At 37.1% G+C, this 25,701-nt stretch overlaps 1 protein-coding gene across 1 annotated transcript in view; it reads left to right on the forward strand.

Annotated features, from left to right (window-relative positions):
• Macrod2 (mono-ADP ribosylhydrolase 2) overlaps positions 1 to 25,701 on the forward strand; it is a 1,713,649-nt gene that overhangs the window by 313,608 nt on the left and 1,374,340 nt on the right. The gene's annotated exons all lie outside the window — the stretch shown is intronic.

Genomic DNA, 25,701 nt, shown 5'->3' on the forward strand with positions numbered 1-25,701 from the left:
TGACAATGTGAACATTTCATTCCAGGCTAAGCGTGTGGTACCACAAACACTAATATTATCTCTACAGGTAACAGAGATGAAAAGAACAGGCCTTGAACCATCTTGTGTAGGTTCAGATCCTACCTCTGGTGTTTACCATTTTTGTGATTTTTAGTGTTAATTTCTTTGACTTAGCCTTTTATCTCTAAAATGGGGATGACAATTATGTCTTCTTTCTGGAAGTGCCGAGTAAAATATGTATATACTTGTAAATATGTATATACTTGTCAAATATGCATATACTTGGTAGTATGCAAAACTTACATTTAGATCTTAATGTATTATCCTTACTATGCCATCTTTTGTTGAATTTTTGTAGTTGTTAATGCCCAACATTTATTTAGAGATATTCCTCAGCCTTGTATTGGGAAAGATGCCTAAAGAGAAACAGACTATTCTAATTTAAAAAAATACGTGCATGTGTGTACAGGGATCGAACTCAAGGCTTTGTATATGCTAAGCAGAGTATATAATCTTCAATGATTTTGTAAACAGCATGGTAAGTATCTGATTTCCTTTCTCTACCAAATTTTTCTTTGAAAGAAGCCTAGAAAATAAAGTTTCCACATTTGTTTAAATGCCTAAAGGTAGCATTTGCTCACTTGTACAGTCTTCTAGATAAGACATTATTTCTGATGTTCAACTACTAGGATCTCAATCACTTTTTCATGGTGATATAGGACCTGAGAGAACCCAAAGGGATTGTGAGTGGGTAGCTTCCACTAAGCATTTGATTGTTTATTCTTGCCCATTAGCCACTCACATGGCATTAGAGGATAATTAGCTTTCCTCTAATTGTCAGTCCTGGGGCTTGAACTAGATCTGGGCCTGGATGCTGCACCTCAGCTCAGTTCAAGGCTAGCCCTCTACCATTTGAGCCACAGCACCACTTCCGGTTTTTTCTGTTTATGTGGTGCTGAGAAATTGAGCCCAAGGCTTCATGCATGCAAGGCAAGCACTCTACCACTGAGCCACATTCCCAGCCCTGAATAAGGTCTTAATCTCTATGTGGGCGTGTTTTACAGGCATTGGCATTTCAGATCAAGTAAGATTAGCCTCTAAAGAACAACTTGTTTTTTTTCCAAGGAAGAAGCTTTTATTTGCCTCAGAATGAGCTCATTTTTAGGGTTGTTTGTTATTTGTGCTACAGATGTAGGCCTTGGCTCAGTGAAAAGCACCCTATCTATTCAATATTTCCTGTGTTGGCCAAACCACTATATATAGTCTTAGACCTTGTTGTTGTTTCTGTCCATGCCATGAACATCTGACTCAGTTCTGATGTGAATTTTTGAGCTCGTTTTGTTATTGTGAATAGAATATATGTGTGTATGTATATATTTATATACATATATCTATATCTATATCTATGTCTCTCTCTCTCTCTATCTATCTATCTATCTATATGGTCAAGGCTAGCACTATGCCATTCAAGCCACAACTATACTTCTTGCTTTTTGGTGGTTAATTAGATATAAGAAAGTTTCATGGACTTTTCTGCCTGTGCTGGCTATGATCTGAGATCTTCAGATCTCAGCCTCCTGAGTAGCTAGGATTGCAGGCATGAGTTATCAGCATCTGGATGACCAAGTTTTATTTTGTCATAACCTGTTTCTTTTTGAGTTGCACTAGCCCTCTAGGGTCTGTTTTTTTTTTATTGTTTGTTTTTAGAGTACTGGGGACTTATCCCAGGACCTTGTGCTTGCTAAGCAAGTGATCTACCACTTGAGACACACCCCTAACCCCTTTTCTTTTAAGATAGGGTCTCTTTTTCTTTGGGCTAGTTCCGAATTCAAAATTTTCCAGATTCTGTTTCCTGATTAGCTGGGACTACACATGGATCATCATTTACTCCAGGCCCTTAGTAGTGTTTGTAGAACATAGTCATTATGCCTCCTAGTTATCAAAATGTCTAATTTACCATGACTGTGCATCTGTCTTTGACTCCTATTGTGAGTGCTTCTTACTGTCCACTAAGCCTTTACTGTTAACAACTAGTATATCTCCCTATATTTCAAAGCTCACTTAACAACTAGGTTGTATTTTTAATGTTCTTCTAATTTTACTATTGAGGCACCTAAGGCCTAAAGAGATTTAATTACCTGTAGTTGTCCACGTCGAATAACTCTTGAAGTTGGAATTTAGGTCTAGGTTTATTTGATTGTTTTCATGACCTCTACTCTCTTTGTCGAATAATTTCTATTAAACACAAGTTGGAATTACTAGTGAGCTTCATTACAGGCAGACTTTATGTTGCATCTGTTTCAGTTTCGTTTCTATCACACTTGACTTTTCTGCCCATGTTTGGTAGAATGCCTAAACTGGTCTCACTTAGCTAACCATGAACTCAAAGCAAATGTTTTCAACCGCTAATTGGTTGGATATGAATAAGACAATGCTTCTGGACTAACCCAGTATTTGTGGGATGAGAAGTTTAGATGCTAAAGTGAATTAGACCTGTTAGTATTGTTTAGAGGAGATATGGAATATAGTAGAAATGTAGTCTTCATATAATCTTAAGGCATACACCAATGCCTTGGTTGGTAGAAACTAAGATTGGTATTACAATGAGCTGCTGCTACTTTCTGCTTGAGAGTTTTCTTTGGCTTTTAGAGCCAGCTTAGCTTAAGGGAGAGGGAGCAGGCCAGAGTATTAGGAGCTTGATACTTATGATAAATACCCTACTTTGATTAATTTCAAACTTTCATATGTTTGGGACTCGTGGAGTATTGTTTGAAGATAAGTTACTAGGAGATAAGGCCCACAATTTGCCTGTTTTTCAAGTATTTTCACATATTTTATTCTTTTAAACATTTGTTATTTTGTAAGCTAGCAGTAAAATATTGCCATCAATATTTGGCTAATTAGCACTGTATGTCTTTTAAAGCTAACTGGAAAATTGTTTCAATGTAAATGATTACAAAACAAAGATGATCATTTCAAGTGTCCAATCATGTGATCAATTACAACTTAAATCACTGTCTTACTCTATACAAGATAGATTCATCTTTGAAAAACAACTTGTATAGAATTTGCCTTTTTAACAAGTTTTTAAATACTGCTAAACCTCAAATCACACTTGATTTGTTAAATCCTATATGTCTGTTTCCTCCCATTTGGATAAATGTGAAGTATACTGCACATTAATTTTTACATTCTTTAGCAAAACTAATGTCTAGTTGCTCATAAATATAAACTTTTAAATAACAAATATTTTATTCTGTTTCTTTGCTGAGTTCCCCAATTTAGGACTCATCTCTCCTGTCACCGAACTCAAATAAACTAGTTGCAATCCCATACTAGTCTCATACTCTTTTGGTAGAAACCTATTTAAGCAGATGAGCCACTTAACTTCTAGAATGGACAGCCCCAACAAGATAGCTGTACTAAGCCCAGTGTTCAGAAATTGTTTGCTGAAATGGTCACCCTCACCTATCTATTTCAGAGAAGTATCGGTAGGCACATGTTGAGATGCCGAGAACTTTGCCTATATCGATCCTAAATTGTTTACAAATGAGGGCATAGTTGGCAGTCTTCCCTTGGGGAATCGCCAGGACATTAATTTGAGAGAAAAATGCCATACTTCTACTCTAGAAACTCTATGGTCTTTAGTCAATATTAAGCAAGATTTCCCAGTATTCTGGGGGTAATATTTTCAAGAGAGAATTCATGTTGGGAGAGGATGGGGGAGGACTGGGAAGGGTAGGGAGAAAGACAAAGCGGCTGAGGGACTGAAAAAAAAGAAAAAATAATCATTCTTGTGAATTCATATCAGAGATCAGGTAATGGTTAGTCACCTGCATTCTTTTACTCTGATTAAATTCCTGCTCCCAATTACACTTCCTTTTAATTTCTTCTTTACCAGCTGTTGACATTCTCTTTGGTTCTCATTAACCCCAAGTTTAAACATAGCATCTTCTGCTTTATTCCCAGGAGCATTATTACTCTCATAGTTTTTTCAAGTATGTTACACATTTCCTGAGGGTTTGGGTTAAAAGACAAAGTAGAATCAGCTAAAAGAACCTTTCACAATCAGCATCAGATTCACTAAACGGCCCTAGGTTGTAACTGGCAGAGACTAAGGCAACTTCTTCCTCTGGAGCTACTAGAAGACTTGAAACCAGAGGTAGACTGATGACCTGAAGAACGTGATATGACCTATACGTAGCCATAGTCTATCATTGCTGCTTTTGGTATTAGCTGAACTGGTCTTACCTTTCTTGCATCTTCTCAATAAAACAGCATCTATGTAGTCCTCAATAGCACATATTGGTTATAATTTAAGATTGTATTTACAGCTATTTACTTTCTAGGAAAAATGGAAAACTATTGAGTACTTTGGGGAATGTTTACCCATCTTGAATACTGTTGGCTATTTTTGTTTTTGTTTATTTTAATCTACTTGGGCCTTGTACCCATTTCACCCTTTCCAGTCAATAATGTACTCTTGTTTTGTTATACACTATAACTTCTCTTTTCTTTCATCTTTCATAAAATCTTCTGATAGAAACATGTGTGTGCATGTGTGTGTTTTTGTGTGTGTTTGTTTGTATATGTGATCTACTGGTCTAAAGAGAACCTCTTAGCTTTGCTGCCACCAGTAATTTATGTAACCATTGTACCGCATTTTTGTGTTTAAGGTACAAATTAAAGTTTTACATAGCATTTATCTCTGTCTTCACAAATTGGGGGAGATTAAATGAACAAATATATGAAAGTCACTTAGCACATTGTTACCTGCTCAGTAAATGGTTGTTATAGTAATTTTCTGGCATTAGTGATTACATTGGTTATATCATGTTGCTAACATGCTTTCTCAGTATTGCAAATAGTAATCATGCAAAAATATTATAATAACTTATATTATAATATGTTAGGGTATATTTTCCCACCAAACTCCTGTCTTAGAGAAAAAGCCAAAGCTCTTACAATGCCCTACAAGGCCCTGACACTGGTCTTTACTCAGTCACTTCCAGACATACTTTCCTACTTTCCCTCCAATCTTGAGCTCAGAGTTTCTTGAAGCCTTTGCACTGCTGTTTTCTCTGCTGGGAATTATCTTGTTGTACCAGAAGTCTACAGCTTCTGTAAGTCAGGAGAAGGTTTACTCTTATTATTGAGGCCCTACCTGGAACTCCTATGAAACCAGGCATGCCTCAACCTACTTCCTCCTCCTTAGTCCTTCAAATGGATATGTGTGTGTGTGCGCATGTGCGCACGCGCATATTACTTTATATATTATATTCTGTTGTATTGCATCTTTATATGTCTATTGCTCAATTATTTATCACCTATTTCTCTCCACTAGGAAGTATAAGTTTTGTGAAGGAAGGAATATAGGTTTTGTGTGTGTGTGTGTGTGTGTGTGTATGGTTTTTTTTTTTTTTTGTACTTAAAATTGTGCTTGGCTTTCAGTATGTGTATAATAAACTCCGTTGAAAAAAATCCCTAAATGCTTGTTCATTTAAGATACAAAGTAACTATTATTAGAGAGAGTATTCACATCAGAGTAAAAAGTTGTATAACAGCTTTGTGACATAAGAAGACTGAATTATGAAGTACAACTTTATTTTGAAAAATATTAGAAACCTTCTTCATGGCAATTTTAATTTTTACCAACTTAATGTCTTTTTAATTTTACAGTTCACTTTAACTTTTAACTTCCCCTAAATATTTGTCTGTTTTGCTCTGCATGGATATTGACACCTTACTTACAAAGGCAATCTCGGCTAACTGTATAACCACCAACACCATGCTGGGGTGTTAATACAGTTTGGGTTTACTGAGAAAAAGGCTGCTTTGTATTTCCGCCATTCCCCTGATTTTCACTTGGAACTGATCCAATTATTGACACTACTTAGTTTGTAAAATTTCCTGGATTCCGAGGAGAGAGGAGCTGGCTGAACTGAAGCTCCGATATGCAGGGCACATTTACATGCAGAAGGAAACAGTGTCAGTTGTAACAGCTATCCATGTAGGAAACTGGAACAGAGTCCAAAGAGCAAATAATTGTGGTGATTAAACTGATAAGTTGGTGACACAGAGGAAGAAAGTACAAATTGAAGTTTCAGCAACAGGTGTAAGACATGTCGTCTTTCCTTTCCTGGTATACTTAGGAAAGTAATAGGATAGGTTAATTACATGATAAAAATACCCAAAGTCCAGCTGGAGCTCCACAGTCCCTATCTGTTGCTTACTTGCTTTCTATTCTCTTACTTGAGATGTTGAGATCTTTAGATTGTTATGGTTTCACTTTCAGTTGTGTTGCCTTTTAGCGTCCAAAACAATCAGCTCTTAATACAGGTTTAAACCAGGCCTGTTTCTGCATTCTGTTCTACATTTTTCTCCATGGTCCAAGCTGATGATTAAACTATTGTTAAGTCATTATAAACTGAACTGTGAATGCATTTTAATGATATATAATCAATAGTGGCATCACAAATGTATAATATACTGTATACATCTATATGTATGTTATTTATCTGTTTCTACTTCAAGAATCTTTTGAAAATAAAAGAGGAAATGATTTGAAATGATTTCAAACACATGAAAAAGAGTCTTTGTCTCCAAATAGAAAGTTGAGTCATAATAAAAGCCATCCTATGGGGCTGGGAAGGTGGCTCAGTGGTAGAGTGCTTGCCTTGCATGCATGAGGCTCTGGGTTCAATTCCTCAGCACCACATAAGCAGAAAAAGCCAGAAGTGGTATTGTGGCTGAAGTGGTAGAGCGCTAGCCTTGAGCTGAAGAGCTGAGGGACCACACCCAGGCCAGAGTTGAGGCCCATGACCGACAAAAAAAGAAAAGAAAAGAAAAAAAGCCATGCTTTAATTAGCTAGGTTCTGATGGTTTACACCTGTAATCCTAGCTACTCAGAGGATGAAGATCCAGAGGATCATAGCTTGAGGCTAGCCTAGACAGAAAAAAGTTCTTAAAAATAACTTTAAATTTACTAGAAAACAATGTGTAAGTGGTGTGGCTTAAGCGGGAGAGTACTAGACAGGTAAGCCTGCCCCAAGCAGTCTGGAGGCCAACAGTTCAAAGTACTGGTTTTGTCAAAAAAAAAAATGCACTTCAGTATTATAGAAATTGCCCCTTTATAAACACCTATCAATTTAATTTGTCCTTGCTCTGCTTCCTTATTTAATAGCGATTAGCCAGTATGTGCTAGGCAACGAACTAGGAATTCAGTTCTGGGCTGGTATCAAGGCTTCTTTGGCAGTCTTAGGCTATCCTGAGGTAGCTACTTAACAGTACTCAGTTATGTAGTTGGAGTCAGGCTGCCTTTGGTTGTTCAGTTTGGTCATGGAGAAGATGAGTCTGGTTCCTTGCATTTGAGCTCTCATGGATAAGATTTTTCCAGGGTAAGATGCTGTATTCATTGGCTAAGGAGTGTCAATCACTTGTTATGCTTCAGGGAATTCATTAAACACATATGGACATCCTCTCTCTGTATGAGAGATATTTATATATATCTACATTTAGATAGACAGATTGATCATGTAGCTTCATTTTCCTCCCTAGATTTTAGAATTGTTTAATTTTTTTTGGGGGGGTGGGGTCCGGTCGTGGGTCCTGAACTCTGGGCCTGGGCACTGTCCCTTAGCTCTTCAGCCACAGCGCCACTTCCGGCTTTTTTTCTTTTTGCTTATGTGGTGCTGAGGAATTGAATCCAGGGCCTCATGCATGCAAGCCAAGCACTCTACCACTGAGCCACCTTCCCAGCCCCTTAATTTTTTTCTTATTATTCCTATTTGGAGTTCTATGTTTTAGCTTATAACATTAAAAGTTTGCATTTTATATTGAAGCAAACTGCTTTTATGGGAATAGTCTATATTTATGCAATACAAAAATAAATGCCTGTCTAAGAATCTGAGAAGACTGATACATTGAAAACTATACTAAAACAGCATGCAACAGGAAGATGAAATGCTTTCTAAAAGAAATTGAATACACCTATGATATTATTTCCTACAGAGAATTAGCCAGACAGAAATGACAGAAAAATCGCTCCATACCTGATCGCCTATTTTGAACTCTGAATAGAGTCAAGAATTCACACATCTTATTATCGGTGTTTCCTGGTATCATTTCTCTGCATCCAGTTCTTTTTCATTGACTATGCATCTGGGGGTGGCTACCTGACATTTCTCTGTTTGCAAATCTGTTCATTTGAAGTAAAAAATTTAATGCTTGGACTTTCACTACAGAATATTGGACAAAATGTTTTAATGGCAAACAGGAAACATTTGAACTTTGCATTGGTTTTCCACAGTACAGCAAGAAGATGGAGTCTCTGACTAAACTTGACCTGTATTTGAGATTGAGAGTTGTATTAGTTCAGTTTGGAGTCCTTCCTTGAAAACTTGTCCATCATAGTCAAGCTCAGGGTTGAGTTTCTCAAAATGATTTTAGACTGTTAAAAAATACATTGTACAGTAGCACTTAACAGTCCTTGAGAAAAATGATACATGTGAGACATGATGGATTTTAGAAATTATATCAGCACCCTCTAGTTAGCGTTGCTTTACTTTTTCTGTTATAAATCAGGACTCTGCAATTTTGACAGGTAATTTTTTGTGTGTGTGTCAGCGAAAATTTGACTCAGGTTTTTCAACTGTATTAAACGTAAATGAAGATTCTCTCAAGTTACTCATGCATTTTTCCTTAATATGAGAGTTGAAGTGCTATATTTTTGTCTTTTCGACTGATGAATGTGGTGGTAAACAGAATAGATCTGTCTCTTTTACATGTGGAATAAAGGGATAACTAAGATATTTATTTAAAAATAAATTGTTGATATTCCAGAAGGAAATTAGTATTGTTAATTCATAGTATAGGAATCATTTAAAAATAACCTAATGGTGAATGCTAAGATTTTTAATACAAATCTAAAGTGAACTAGCCTTTTTCTTCATTTCAGCTGTTGATGACAGATCAATTTCAGCCTTGTTTTGAAACTATCCACTTGGGTTCTAGTATAAGTCTTATTACAACTCTGTTAAAGTTGAAGGGATCTGTGTGAGACGTGACTATCAGAACTAGTATGTTAATAAGTATAACATTCTTATATAGGTCATTGCCAGGAAAACTTTCCTTAGAAATTTAATAGTTCTACAAATAGTTGGCCCAAATAATTGACAGACTTCATGTCCTTATATGTAAGCAGCACCTCATATTCAGGAAACAGTTTTAACTAGGCTTTAACATTTTAACATTTTAACTTTGACTTTAACATTTGCCATCTGTTTTCAGTTAGAACACTTGGAATTATTATTATTTTAGAAGGGGAGATACTTTGCATTCTTTGTTGGAATAATACACAATATTATATTTTGTGTACTAGTATGTATTGAGGCCCAACTTCCATTTTGATCCACCATTTATCTGAACCTTTAATTAATTACTTCTCTCTTCCTTCCTTGCCCTCATAATCTCAAAAAATAATTTTTATTCTGGACAATTCATTTTGTCTTTCTTGACAACTCATTTTGTCCTTATAATAGAAGTAATACAGGCATCACATGGCAGAACACACTTTACATTCTTTCCCATATAGGTTGTTTACTTAATTACTGCTAAATTTACATATTACGTTTTTATATGTATCAGTACTAGGGCCAAGACTTTGTTCACTAGGTTTTTGCTCAAGGCTGGTACTCTACAACTTGAGCTATTGATCCACTTCTGGCTTTTTTGGTGGTTAATTGGAGATAAAAGTATCTTGGACTTTTTAGCCTGGGCTGATAAGGAGTCTTTTTCTACTGTGATCCCCAGATCTTAGCTTCCTGAATATCTAGAACTGTGGGCTTAACTTGTATATTACCACTTTTAAAGAAGTAGTTTCATTGAATATCCCAACATTTCTGTGTGGCTTTTAGGTTTTTAAAGATATATACACACACACGCATATATATGTAAATTTAGAAATTTCACAGGGAAAGTAGATTAGAAAACTTTTTATAACAAGATATGTATAGATTCAAAGGCAGTTGCCAGTAATAATTCAGAGAAAATATGGTATAATAGCACAATAGGAAATCAAAGTCATTTTACCATGGCTCATCCACATAAAATAAAATTTAACATTTACCATTTTAAGTGTGTAATTAGTTAGCATTAAATGGATTCAAAATATTGTATAACCACTAGCCATTTTCTGTATTTTCCATTATTATATGCTCATTTCTCCTTCTTCCTAGACACTGGGAGTTTTGTTCTAATTCTTTTCCCTAAGAATCTGCCTTTGCACTCATGACATCACACAATGTTTGCCCTTGTGTGAGTGGCTTGCGTCTCTTAGTGTAAGTTTTATCTATGCTTTTGACACATATGTGAGTTGTTTGCTTTGAGTCATAGGAATTTGTGTTTTATATGTATATATATGTATATATACATATAAAATCTATCTATCTATCTAATTACTCCCTTATAAAATACTTGATTTTGCAAGTATTTCCTCTTCATCCTGTGGTTAAATTTTCTCCTGAAAATGTAATTTGGCACACCATAGATTTATAACTTAAAGTCCAGTTTATCTAAATTTATCTGAACCCCACTTCATCTTGGTATATATTCCATTAAATATGCTGCTGGATTTTGTTTGCTAGTATTTTGCTGAGTTTTGCATCAGTACTGCTGAAGAATTTTGGCCTGCTGTATTCGCCTTCTTCCTTTTGGGCAAGGAGTAGGGGAAAGTATTGGTGTTTGGACTCTCAGGACTCAGTGCTTCTTAGACAAGCACTCTATAGCTTGGGTCATACCTCCATGTCTTTTTGCCTTTATTTTTCAGATTGGATCTCACATATTTTGCTAGGTAAGCTTGAGGTCATTATCTTTCTACCTCCACTCCTACCTAGTTTGGATGACAGATGTGAACTACCATTTCCAGCTTATTTTTGAGATAATGTTTAAGTTTACTTTGGTTGACCTCAAACAGTGATCTTCCCATCTCAGCCTTATTTATAGCTAAGATTACAGGAAGAGAAAGATTTGGTTTTAATTCTCCTACAAATGTTTAGTGGATACACATGGAACCATCTGGTCCTATGCTTTTCCTGTTGAGTGATTTTTGATTACTGATTCAATGTCTGTACTAGTTATAGGTCTGTCCAGATTTTCTATGTCCTCAATGTTCATTTTTGGCAGACATTGGGTTTCTGAGAAATTGACTGTTTCATCTAGCCTATCCAATTAGTTGGCACACAAATGTTCTTAGTATTCTCTTAGAATATTTTTCCTAAGTCACTAGCATGGCTTTTGCTGAATTTCAAAATGAATTATTGTGCTTTTATTTTTACTCACTTATGGCCCAGCACAAAGTCATTCCCTAAGTGCCTGTGTGCTCCTTTAAATTACCAGCTGTTAGGAGACACTTTGCTTGAATCATAGAAGCCTTAACTAGGGGGTTCTCTACTTAGTAGAGTATCTAGAGGAGTTGAAAATAGTCAATGGAAGTTTGAGCAAAAAGCATATTTTAAGAATAAAAAAATATTAATCACATTGAATTCCTTATTCCTTTTCAACCCAGACAACTTAATTCACTTTGTTCCTTCTCAGGTCTCAACTATCTCTGGGCATGCACAATAACATTATTCATGTAAATATTTGATTTGCTTACCCTAATGTTTATTTCATGTTTACTTGAAGTAGCCTAAGTGACAGCAGTAGTTCAAATTCCCTTTCTTCATTTTCTAAAGAGAGCAAAGTTAAAGAAAATAATTTTTACTCAATATTTGCCTTTTGTTTTGATATTTAGCTTTATATCTCTAAATAGCACGTTTGTAACTATGTTTCTTGAGTTCAGTTTTCAGCCAATTTATCTTTCTTCCATTTCCCCATAGTATTCCCTAATAAATTGGACATTTCCTATCATTCAGCTTTCTTGTATAATTACATAAAAATTATGATATAGGAATATATTGCTATGATCAGAATATGTGCACCAATAAGTATGTTACTTTATCTATGAAAAAGCTATTCAAGCACAGACTATCTATCGATCCTCCTTTCTTTTCTATCCTCTTCTGCCTTTCCCCTTCCCCTTTCCCTTTTCCCTTCCCTTTGTTGTGCAACCCTAATTTCCCCTGAGCTAATTGTTGCATTTGTAAATATTTGCTTGATTTTCTTTGTGCTTATTGTTAATACAATCCAGATTTTTGTCTGTTAATTAAATCTTCTCTGGAGGTATTCAGAAAAATTTGGTATTCTATCACTTGTTCTTTTCATGAGATCTCTTCTGGAACTTTCAGACCTCTGAACCAGTTATCCTGTAGCTTTGACCCATACTCTTGGTTATCCTGGCATCTTCCTTATTTCCGTCATGGGAAGTCTCTTCCCCTCTCTCTTGTCTTCTTTTGCTTCCTATACCCTCCGCTTTGCTCATTTGTAATTTCATGTACTCATTTTGGTGCCACTCATCCCTTTGTATCTTTCTAAGAAATTTGGACCTCAAATTTTGTCATTTTGAATCTGAAAATCTTTGTTCTTCCTTTTTGTTTTGTTGGTGGTTTCACTGACAATAGAGTTCTAGGTTGAATTCTCTCACAGTATTTTGGAAATTGTTTTTCTTTTTCATTTTGGTAGTTCATAGTACACTCAGGTCCTGTAATTTCTCAAAAGTGTGCCTTAATATACATCTTTTTTTTGTAGGGGGTCCGGTCGTGGGGCCTGAACTCTGGGCCTGGGCACTGTCCCTCAGCTCTTCAGCTCAAGGCTAGCACTCTAACACTTGAACCACAGCACCACTTCCGGCTTTTTCTGCCTATGTGGTGCTGAGGAATCGAACCTAGGGCTTCATGCATATGAGGCAAGCATGCTACCACTGAGCCACCTTCCCAGCCCATAAATCTATCTTTATCCACTGGGGTTAGCTTCCTGTAACACATTCCCTCTGTACTGCATGTTCTTTTACACAGGGAAAAATTTTGAATTATGTTGCTGATATATTTTTAATCATGCTTATTTATCCTTATAGAATTTGTACAGTTTGCTATTGGATCTACTGGGATAGACTTTTTCTGTTATATGTTATTCTTGTGTATTTTGTATTTTATACTTTGCTATTATAAGTTTTATTTCCGAGAGTTTTTCTTTTACATTTATATTTATAGAGTTATTAGTAAATGTTAATCTCTTTTATTCTTTTTATCTCTATTTAAAAATTGTCTTGCCTTTTATGTCATGGTTGCAAATCTTTTCGTATCTCCCTGATATTAAAAGCATGCTTCTGAAAGTTTTGTTGCTACTCATTTGATCAGTTTGCTTTTTTTTTTTTTTTTTTTTTTGCTAGTACCAGGGTTTGAACTCATGGCTTTACAGTCATTCAGCTTTTTTTGTTCACAACTTTGTCACTCAAACCATGCCCCTAACATTTGTGCTGGTTAATTGGAGATGAAGTCTTCAACTTTTCTGTTATGGCTGGCTTTGAACCAGAATCAGGTCTTAGCCTCTTGAATGCTAAGCTTTCAGCATCTAGCTTTGTTTCCCTTTTTTAAAATGCTGGCCTTGGCAGGTTGAACTCAAGGCCTGAGTGCTGTCTTTGAGCTTCTTTGCTCAAGGCTAACATTCTACCAGTTGAGCCTCAGCTCCTCTTCTGGCTTTCGGTGGAAAAAAAAAAATCAGAGATAAGAATCTCACCAACCTTCCTGCCCACACTGACTTTAAACCATCATCTTCAGATCTCAACCTTCTGAGTAACTAGGATTACAGACATGAGCCACTGTCTGCTTAATTTTAAAATCTATGATTATTAATGGATTTCCTCAGCTATTTTGTAATATTTGCCTGTATGCTGACATGTACAATTTAAGAGACAAAGCAGCTAGATTAAAAGTTTTTAGTAAGACAAAATGGAGGGTTTTGTAAGACAATTAATTTAAGGCATTTAATTAGAGAAACTTCAGAGTTAGCATTTTGAGTTTTTTAACTTGAGCTCATCAGATATTCCAGGGACTAGACTGTCCAGTTTCTCCTAAACACGGAAGCACTAGCATTGAGAACAAAGATGCGGTTCAGCATCCATAACATTTACCTAATCTATGTGCATTGTGTATTTCCTCTGCCAACTGTCCAGAAAGCTTTTGTTTTATTTTCTATCTTTGAAGAGAGATGTTTGATTGGCTAAGACAGGTCCAGGAATGAAATCTGGGTATCCTATTGATTTAAGGAGTGTGATTTTAAGCTGATCTTTTTTTGGCTTTAATCCTTCACTCATTTCTGAGTGAAGAATTTGTAAGCGAAGAATTCTTTACTCTTATTTCTCAGTGAACATATTATCAATACAATCAATTCCTTTTAGAATTTAAAATTTATCAATATTCATTTGCTTGGCTATTTTCCTCTTAATTTCATCATAAATTCAAATACTGTCCTTTATTTCCCCCTCTAATTACCTTTCCTCTTTTTCTTTTCTTTCTTTCTTTCCTTTTTCTTTTTTGTCAGTCATAGGGCTTGAACCTGGGCCTGGGCACTGTCCCTAAGCTCTTCAGCTCAAGGCTAGCACTCTACCACTTGAGCCATAGCACCACTTCTGGCTTTTTCTGCCTATGTGGTGCTGAGGATTTGAACCCAGGGCTTCATGCATACGAGGCAAGCACGCTACCACTGAGCCACCTTCCCAGCCCCTTTTCTTTCTTTCTTATTTATTTTTTTCTATTTCACTACAGGGGATTGAACCCAAAGCTTTGTGCTTTTGCTAGGCAATTGCTATATAACTTGAGCTATGTCCCCAGCCTTTGTTCTGTTTTTGCTGCTGTTGTTTGTTGTTATTATTGTTGTTGTTGTTGGGATAGGGTCTTACTAACTTTGACTTGGATGACCTCAAACTCCCAATTATCTTGGAGTTAAGCCATATGCGACCACACACCTTTTATAATAAATTCTTTTCATTCTCTTTCTTCTCATGCATTCTGGTTAACAGTCAGCATCCCTCAGCTCTCACTGAAGACACTTTTGTGCTGAGAAATCCACAGTAGGCTTTGGTCCTTGAGTTATTTGACTTCTCTGAAGATTTATCTGTGTTATTTACTGTCATTCTTGGCCTTATTTCTGGCCTCTGAAAGTTTTTGAGTTTTTCCTAATTCTGCATCTCCTGCTTCTCTCATGATGTCTTCTTTTTGCTGATAACACACAAGACCAATAATACCAATCTACCATATAAAGTATATACAACTAATGCAATATTGTTATATTTACTTTAATATATCACATGTGTGTATACACACATATACAATCATACCCATAAAATGTGACAAATCATCCTATTATCTATTTTGGGTGCATTCTTTTAGAAAAATTTTCCTGTACTGGATGATTTCACCTTTTTAATTGTATGATGGTCTAGAAGCCATACCTAAAATAACTGATGTTCTTTTTTCTTTTTATCAAATGGCCAAGTTCAAAGTCCTTAGTTAAGCCCTAACTCCTTGTAGCTTAAAATGATGACTTAAGCCAGGCACCAGTAGCTCACACTTGTAAACTCATCTATTAAGGAGGCTGAGATCTGAGGATCACAGTTCAAAGCCAGCCTTGGCAGGAAAGTGCATGAGAGACTTTTTATTAACAGTTACCACCAAAAAGTAAGAATTGGAGCTGTAGCTCAAATGGTAGAGTGCTAGTGCTTTTTTGGTGGTTGGAGATAAGAATCTCTTAGACTTTCCTGTCCTGGCTGGCTTTGAACCATGGTCTTCAGATTTCATTTTCTTGAGTAGCTAGGATTACAGGAGTCAGCCACTAGCACTAGGCTAAAATTCAGTTTTTAATGGGTTGAACACAGATTAAAAAAAATACCAAGGCAGATTAGTAGTGGTATAATAACCAATCATTTTACACCAAACTGCATTCTCTTAATGATGTAGGCCTCTAAAAATCTTGGTATGCTAATTTGTATGTATGACAGTAGTATTATTAGCATAAAAAGCATATTGCTTAATATTATTAATTGTATTTTAAATGTACGACCACCTTAGTCTCATAGTAGGGCAGAATCTCTAATATTTTAGATGAAGGTTTAGATTGTAGAAAAGGAAATAGAAAATTAAAGTTTGTCTATTTTTTTAAGAAAAATGAGAAATGTTTGTTGTTACCTTTACTGAGTAGGTATACTGGTGATAAATTTCATCTTCCTGATAATTTTATTCTGTTTATCCACATGAAAAAAAATTTTTTTTTTGGTCCAGTTGTGGGCCTGAACTCTGGGCCTGGGCACTGTCGCTCAGCTCTTCAGCTCAAGGCTAGCGCTCTACCACTTGAGCCACAGCACCACTTCTGGCTTTGTTTTTTTTTCTGGTTATGTGGTGCTGAGGAATTGAACCCAGGGCCTCATGCATGCAAGGCAAGCACTCTACCACTGAGCCACCTTCCCAGCCCATGAAATTGGTTTTATATTACAAAAGGATACCTCTTAATTAATTTGCAGCATTATTATTATCTTTGAATAAAGTAATAGTGCCAGTTAGAGATGTGTAGAGTCATCTTATAGGTAATCACTTGAATTAACGGACTTGTACATTTACTAACAGTGAAGGCATATATGTCCATTTAAATGGGATCAGGAATATCCAATTCCTGTGTTCATTCGAATGGGTGAGTACTTTCCAAGAGTGAAGCTTGATTGTCTACCTACACACTTTCTGATTCTTTGGGGCTCTTCACTTTCTGGTTGGTTCATAGATACTTGTTTTCTTTTGATTGAGGTCATTTTGGTCCTTCCATAACTAAATCCTCAAAGGGAAGTATCATATTGTAATGGTTGGCTATACAACTAAATTGAGGAATTCTACAATGAGGAATTGCCTCTCAAAATATTGCACTTACTTCTTTAGAAAGCTAAATTAGGTATTCTTTCTGTCCTATTACTAATGAATTGAGAGTTCTAACCTTCACAAACTACTTAAGCCAAACAGTTAATGATATTTAGGCTTCATGTACTATTTCATTTAAAATGAACTCCCAAGGTAGTCATTCCAAAAATTGTAAGAAATTGTTTCTCTATAAACATATTTATTTCTTTTTAAAAAAGTAAAAGTAGACTTTTATGATCAGTAGTTAAAATTACATATAGAAAAACCAAGGGGAAAAAAACAGCAAATAACCTTCAAGGAGAAGGAAAAGACTTCTAGTGCTTGAGCTGGTGATCAGTAGAGCTCAGGAATTTCTAAAGTCTCTATGTCCACACCCAAAGTTGTGCCAATATTTTAATTACAATTACAGTAAGATTTATCTGCTGGAGCTAAGTTGCTCTCTGCCAGTCAGGGTGGGTCTATATGAGAAAAGGACAAAGTCTGTAGAGCCTGCTAAGATATCTCAGGAGCAGTGAGGGCAGTCACAGATGGGAAGTCCAAATGTCCAAGTGACCTGGGCAATTTTGAGATAGAGGTCAGTGTTGAGAACTGCTTCTTCAGACGTCAGCTACTGGTGGCAGAGGATTCTCTTCATACGCATTGGTCAGAGACACCTCGTGATGCCAAACTGCTTTAGCATGTGATGGAATTTCCTTCTCTTCCTCTGGTGGAATGGCGTCTGTGTCAGTTACACTGCACAGATCAAGCTCGGCTGCAGCAAGTTGAGGCTCTTCGTCTTCTGACACAGGGGCAGGAGAGTCTTTCTCAGATGCTGTGGACACAAAATCCTCCAGATACAGATCATCTGCCCCCTGCTGTGCCCCTTCAGCCACCTCTGGGGGTGAAAACTGTGCTTCCTCAAGTGGTGAGGGCGGAGCCACAGTGAGAGCCACAGGGACTGCGCCCTGCGCTCTTTCTTCCTCCTCTGCCTTGGATGGAGAGGCGCCATCACACGCCATGGGCAGATCCTGGAGATGCAGAGCGGCTCTTCCCAGTTGTGCCTCTTCAGATGATGCCTCTGGTGGGGTACCATCTGTCTCAGCGGCTAGAGGCAGATCCACCAGGAGATCCACATGGGAGCAGGGCAGTAGTGGCCCTTCTTCAGGCCCAACTGGAGATTCACCTGTCTGAGATGAAGTGGACACGGCCATCTTGGCATCCATGGCAGCTGGAGCCCATGCTGATTCTTCAGCTGCTGCTGCCGCAGCCCAACACAGCTTCAGCTTCAGTGGAGTGGGCTCAGCCCAATGGGCGTCCACCGCAGTTGGCACCTGGGATTGGTGTGGAGGAGTCACAGCAGGGTCCCCTTCCCTGCTGTCCTGGGCGGGACTGACAGAAGTCACCTGCCAGTCTCTCCAGACAAAGGGCCAGAATCTTCTTCTGGGTCTGCTCTGGGGTTGGGGTCTGGTTCGGGGGTTGATCCAGTGTCTGCAGGTGTCCACTAGGCGCTCTCTGCAGGATCTCCTGGAGTCTGAACCTGTGAAAATCGGAAAACAACAAGAAAACATGGCGTTTTCCTTGCTGTCTCTGGGCAAGTTTGCCAGTTAGGGGCGGCTTTGGAATGTGGCTGCCTGGATACCCGGGTTCCAAGTTCTCTAGTCTTGTCAAGGATGAGGTCACTTCCTAAGCCCCTTCTCCAACAGGAATCCCACAAAGTACCCCTGACTTTTCCTAGTGGTGCTGTGGCTCAAGTGGTAGAGCGCTAGCCTTGAGCTGAAGAGCTGAGGGACAGCGCCCAGGCCTAGAGTTCAGGGCCCACGACCGGACCCTCCCCCCCCCAAAAAATAAGAGACATTCACTATTCACACAACTGGACACAGTTTTATCAATATACCCCACCATTCATGAAAAGGCCTGGGTGCAGACAATGCCTCAGTTTTCTGGAGAGGGAGGTGAATTTAAACTGTTTAATATCTAGGTCTATGAATCTTGTGGTGTGTGCATGAGATCCCCAACATTTGTGTTACTTGTTACTAATGCAAATAAAAAAAATAGAGATAAAATGATGACAGTATGTAATACCATAAGAAAAAACCCCTACAAATTCTTAGAAGCCCTATTGTCTACTTGAGAGACAGAGTGTACTCACCAAGATGCCAGAATTTCCCTAGGTTTTAATAAAGAAAATCTTGCAGTCCTATCTTATAGAAGTGGCTAAATTATAAGAAAAAGAGATTTTATTTTGCTCATGGCTCTGGTCCAAGATTGAGAGACACCTCTGAATCCTTGTTGAGGAACTATGGCAAGGGACAAAGAGCCTGAAAGTCCCCTAGTGAACCTGGATCTTTTGGCAGCCCTACACTGTGGTAATCATTAATCCACTCATCCATTAGTCTTTAATCCCAGGAGTAGATGAATCCAATCATGAAGACAGAGCTCTAATCATCTCTTAGATGTCTTATCTGGTCCCAGCTCTCAACAGGTACCCGGGAATTAGATTTCCACCTGAGTTTTAGAATAGACACATCGTATTCAGATCAGAGCACATCCATATCCTGTATTAATTTTCACAAGGCCATTTCTTCCCTTGATAACCTTTTGCTAGTTGCAGAGAGTAGAAAGATGAAAGGTTTTGTTCTTTCTCCTGCCACTCTTGGCTTCACCACATTTCTCTAGATTCTGCTTCTAAGCCAATCAGCTCCTTGCTCTGCTTATTGCTGTCTGCCAATAATGTTTCAGATGTGGCTGGGAAAAGCCACCAACCCTCTGCCAGATCCAGAAGTTCTTTGGTTTTCATTTTACCTCCAGATGTCAGTTATGAAAACTGCTCCACCACAGACCAACTCTGGGACTATTTTTTTTTCCTGTCCTGATGATTAGTTTCCTTCCACAGCTGTTTGTTCAATATTCTTCCAACCACCCATTTCTAAAGCCAGTGCTATTGACCAGCTCAGAGTTCTTATTATTTATTTCTTTTATACCATGACAGACCTGTATAATTTATAACTAGAATGATTTGTGTAGCCTTTAAATATCCATTGTTCTTCTGGTCTTCTCATTCATTGTCTTTATGAAGTGAAAATTTTATGCTTATAGTAAAATCAAGTACAAGGTTTATTCTCAGAAGCATACAGTGTGACAATGTATTTAATATCTCCAAGAGAAGGAAGAAATTATTTCATAGGGAGAGATCAAGTAACAATCAGGCAATTAAAGTTTGGGAAACAGAAAGCTTCAAGGAAGGGTTGCCTGGAACAGATCTTTGAAGATGGTATAGGTGGGATTTGAGATGAAATGAATTGTCCCCCCATCCCCCGACTCCCACTCCTGCTCTGGGAACATCTATCTCTTGGCTACATAGCATCCAATATTTGTTCTCCTTTCATTTTTTAGTATTGAATGCTTACTTACATTTAGGCCTATACTTTATGCAGTTAGAGATAATTTTTTCCAGCTTCCCTTGAGACTGGTTGTATCCATGTGACTATGTTCTGGGCAGCATGTTGTGTTAGACCTCTATGAAAGCTGCCTGTGAGGCAGAGATTCATGTGAGGATGTATCCTTTCTCTTTGCCCCCCCCCCCCCCCCCGCCTCACTTTTTTTTTTTACCACCTGCCATCTAAACACATGGAGGCCCAGCAGCAGGCTTGGATTCTGAGGTGACTTTGAGGGGTGTAAGTCATGTGAAAGAATTTCTAATGATGAGGGAGGCCAAATAAGCCCCACACTACTTATATCCTTTTATGTGTTTATATGATGGGGAATCAAACATCTGCTCTGAGCTACTGGTATTTTTTGGATTTTCTTTTTATAGTCAGTCGTACCTAATGCTAATGATGGCACAGAGCATATTGAATCTGAATTAGCAACAGAATATACAGGTGAAGATGTTCAATAAGCAATTGAAAATAAAAATGAATAGAGAAGTAAGTAAAATTAATAATAGTATTGAATTAGTATACTCCAGGTCTTTATTTTTCTATGCAGAAAGCCATACAGAATCTTTATGGTTTATAAAGATACACAACTGGAGCTGGTTGGTGGCAGAATTTGTATGAAACCTGGATCTGTCTGATGTTTGATAGCTAACTGTTGTGCTTCGGTGTGGGACAGAACTTAAAGGAAAGGTTAATCATTTGCATTTTTAATTTTTTTATCTTCAAATAGTTGTACAAAGGGGTTTTCATAGCTTACCTTTAAAGGAGAATGAGTTTTAAAGAAGTTTAAAATTATGAAGAATGCAAGAACACTTTTAGGTAAATTTTTATTCCATTCAATAGTGTACAGATTATATATAAATGTCATCAACCAATAAGTAAATTTATGTCAGTGAAGAAATTCAGCTATTAATCTTATTTACAGTAAATGGTAAATTATGGGAGCTTTGTTAGTAATTCTCATGTCTTGTTAGATATATTTTATTAGGAATTCTACCTGACTAAAACAGTAAGCTTCATTTTTTTAAAGTTACCAAATAATTTAAAAGTTATTCAGTCCAAGGCTTTGCCTTGTAAGATAAAGGACTAAGCTATGAAACAGCTGAGTGACGCAAAGTTACCTATCATTGTTAGTGGGACAGAGTCAGAACAATAATAAGGATCACCCTTAAATTTCCTACATGTCATGCTGAGGAAGGCATCCAAGTTCCATTGATACTGATCTTGAGACCCCAGGATGGTTAAGTATTACATCCACAGTACTTCCTACTGATAGAGAAGATAAATCAAGTCAAAATCCAACCACAATTGTTATTTCTTGCAAGAGGAAACTACTAGTCCCACTTGTCTTGTTCAAGAAATTTGGATTTCAGACTTAGCCTAGCTGGGGTCCCCTCTGTTTCAGATCTCTTCCATTAATATCTACAGAGCTGAATTCCTCATTCTCTTTGTATGCAGCTCATATATCCTTTCACAGGATAGATTACTGCTGTTTTAAATGGAATTGGTTAATTTCAAGAGCATTTGTTAATCTGTCTGTCCTTGCTAGTTTTCCTAGAGTAGGCAGATTGTGTTGCTTTTTGCCACACCCCCAATACCAATACTAGGCCAGTATCTGCCTAACATGTAGTATATGCTTACTAGAAAAACATTGAATAAAAGAAATGAACAGTATAGGCTGTGATTTTACAGTCTGTTCACTATTGTTAGTTTTTCTTTCCTGACTTTCTATAATTCAGGAGGGATTAATATAGAGAAGATCAGATGATTAAAACCACTTTGTGTATCAAGCATTTTACAAGTCTTCCATCAGTAACACACATGAGTTCCTTTCTTCCATGGCTTTTTACAAACTTCTTGGAAATTTCTTCAGTTTGAGCTCTGACTAGACACTCAGTCCATCACCATTACCATTTAGTAATAAATGACCATTTAGTAGTTCAAGTTGTTTATTATATTTTATTTATTGCTAATAGGTACAACTCAGAATTATCACATTCAGAGCCTAAGTCTTCCTTTTCTACAGAAACAGACATTTTATTTATTTATTTATTATTGTGAAAATACTGTACAGAGGGGTTACAATTACATGGGCAAGATAATGAGTACATTTCTTATCAAGCATTGTAGCCTCCTCCTTTGTTTACCCTCCCCATCCCATCCTCTCCCCGCCCCCCCAAAGAAATAGACATTTTTTTGGGGGGGGCGTCCAGTTGTGGGGCCTGAACTCTGGGCCTGCGCGCTGTCCCTCAGCTCTTCAGCTCAAGGCTAGTGCTCTACCACTTGAGCCACAGCGCCACTTCAGGCTTTTTTTCTTTTTTCTTATATGGTGCTGAGGAATTGAACCCAGGGCCTCATGCATGCAAGGCAAATGCTCTACCACTGAGCCACCTTCCCAGCCCCAGAAACAGACATTTTTATTCATACAATTTTATGGACATAATAATGCTTTTAGCAATCATGTGGCTGTGCAAATATTAGTATTAATAAGACAGGCAGTTAATGCTTCTTGACCTCTTATGATGTGACTGCACTGGCCCATATCCTATACATGTGTTGGTTTTAAGGACATGCCGCCATCCACAGGCAGAGAAGATGTTCCAGTTAGAGAACAGCAAGACATGTACATCCCTGAACAGAAGAGGCAGAACATAGCTCTACCTGCTTTCAAGGAAATTGCAATTTTATGTTCTTAATGAAGGAGACGAAATAAGCATAATAAATAGTGATGAATGGTAAAACACAGTGAAACAGACATAAAACACATCTGTAACTAAGCCCCAGGTGGTTGATACATAACCTGTATACAACCAGCAGTGAATGTGTAATAAGAATGTCTTCTGATGATTTCTTTCAAAACAGTCTTATTAAGTAAACAAACCCAAGGATTTTTATTTCACCTGACAAGTACTTAATTTTTTAATATGACCCCCCCCACCAGAAAAAAGAAAGTACGACTCTCTTAACCCAACAATTGGCTAAAATTTGTAAAATAACAAATGATTTGGGAAAAGAGGTTTGAGAGAGAGAGAGAGAGAGAGAGAATGTCACAGTAATCAGAACCATAAAATTCAGTCTTTACCAGATAGAAAGTTGGTTATTCATAGTTGAGCAAAGCAGCCATCTTCATTCACTGTTTCCTGAAGAGTTAGGACTCCCCATAAAACAGCAAATGTTAGCAACTGACATGTGGTAGAATGCATTAAAATGGAAAGAAAAATGTGCAGCTTACCTGAATATATCTCTTCAAGGCCATTTGTTAGTATTCTGCAAGGATTTCTGGAGAATTGATTTAGTTATATGTAGTTTGACAGAGCAACATTTTTTTTTTTTTGCAATCTGGGAAAGCAATTCCCAAAAGATTTAAAATGGTTTCAGACATTTATCATGTGGCTTTTCTGTTGCCAGTATAGTTTTATCTATGAAAATGGCTTGCATACATAGTTAATGTTATAATAATATGGCTCAGATTAAACAATTTTTAAATCATTGTCATATATCAACTAAATGTTTATATGCATCTAAAAGTTACACAAAATGTCCCAAATGACTCCTCTTAATTTTAGTAATTATGTTTTTATTGCCAGCATGTTATAAATGCAACAAATGATGAGTAAAAATATAATCTTGTGATTAATTTAACTGTGAGATATGTAACTTTTAACTAAGTTCTCAAATTCCATAATGGTACTCTTTATTTAATATTATTTACAACGAGAAAAAGTTGCTTTATTATGTTCCATCAAAAAAAAGAGGAATTATCAAATCAAATGATACAAACCAAAATTACTTTACATCTTCATGAAAGGAGGTGTGTGTGTGTGTGTGTGTGTGTGTGTGTGTGTGTGTGTGTGTGTGTGTGTGTGTGTGTGTGTGTGTGTGTTGATGAGGGCAGGAAGGTGAGTCTTGAGGCTTGAACTTAGGTCCTGGGCACAGGTCCTGAGCACTGTCCTTAAGCTTCTTTTGTTCAAGGCTTGCATTCTATCACTTGAGCTAGAGCTCCATTTCTGGCTTTTGTTGTTGTTGTTTATTGGAGATAAGGGTTTCACGAACTTTCCTGGGTGGGTTAGCTTTGAACCTTGATCCTAAAATCTCAGCGTCTTGAGCAGATGGGATTACAGGCACAAGCCACTGGCTCATGTCTTTAAAAAACAAAAAGTGTTTTTACCTATTTTGAAGGACTGACTTGGGCTCTCTACTGACTCTGAAGTATGTATGGGTTATAATTTTTGTTAATACTGTGTGCCTAGGCACTCCGTGGCCATTAATCTCCATTTAGCATCTTGAGTTGAGCTAATGTACTTTCTACTTGACTCTGGATTCTTTATGAGGAGAGACCATGTTATCTCAGTGTTTTCTCAGAACTTAGTGCAGTGTATAACAAGCAATGGATACTTAAAAGATGACAGATTCAGTCAGCTCTCAACTTGGCACCTGCCGAGAGTTCAGCTTGGACGCTGAACAACATACCTTTGTTAGCAGGCTGTGTGGGACTGAACCATTCCTTGTCAACTGAACTAACTTAGTACCATTGCCTGTGACAAATAAATGATGATGAAGATGATGATGATGGTGGTGATGATGATGATGATGATAACGAAATGACCTTTGAGAGTATACATATGTAGATCACAATGCTTATCTTAAGCAAGGTACCTAAATCTCAGTAAGTATTTGGTAATCTCAGTCAATACTGCTTGACATTTCTGTTTTAGCGTTCTTGTTTTAAACATGTATCCTGACAATGCAGCAAGTTTCACCCATGAAATAGATTTTAATTGAACTACATGGTAGTTTCAATGTGTCAGAACCCAAGGTTTAATACTGTAGACAACTTAATTATTAGAAAGCACAATTAAGAGTTCAATTTTTGCATGCCATTAACTATGATATTTTAGTGACATGACTTAGTAGAATTAGCTACACAAATCACATGATTTTATAGAAGAAAATAAGAGGCGATGTTTTCTAAGCTCTCTGTTTTTTTTTCCATGATCCTCCTTTGAATGGATGCCATACTTAAATTTTACCCTTCCTTCCTCTCTCAGAACTGGCAATTCCTTATATTGTTAAAAGGTTTTCTCACTAACAACTATTTCTTATATGCATCTCTTTTAGTCAATTTTTCAATTCTGTTTTCATCATTGTGAAAATTGAAGTCAGAGCATTCAGAAATGAATGAAAAATAGTACTTATACAAACACATCTTACATTTATATTCAGTGAATATGTCTGGATCAAAGTATATTTTAATGAATAAATAATTTGCCCTTTAAAATATAACATAAAACTAGTGGCTTACCACTGTAATACCAGCTACTCAAGAGGCAGAGTCAAGGAGAATTGAAACTAGAGGATAGCAAATGCCAAAAAGTAAGGAAGTCTCTATCTCAACAGCAACAATAAATGAGCATGAGGATGTATACCTTTTAATCTCAGCTATACAGGAG

The sequence above is a fragment of the Dipodomys spectabilis genome, unplaced genomic scaffold (genome assembly GCF_019054845.1).
Source record: "Dipodomys spectabilis isolate Male_0828 unplaced genomic scaffold, ASM1905484v1 ptg000365l, whole genome shotgun sequence".
NCBI classification, from domain to species: Eukaryota; Metazoa; Chordata; class Mammalia; order Rodentia; family Heteromyidae; genus Dipodomys; species Dipodomys spectabilis.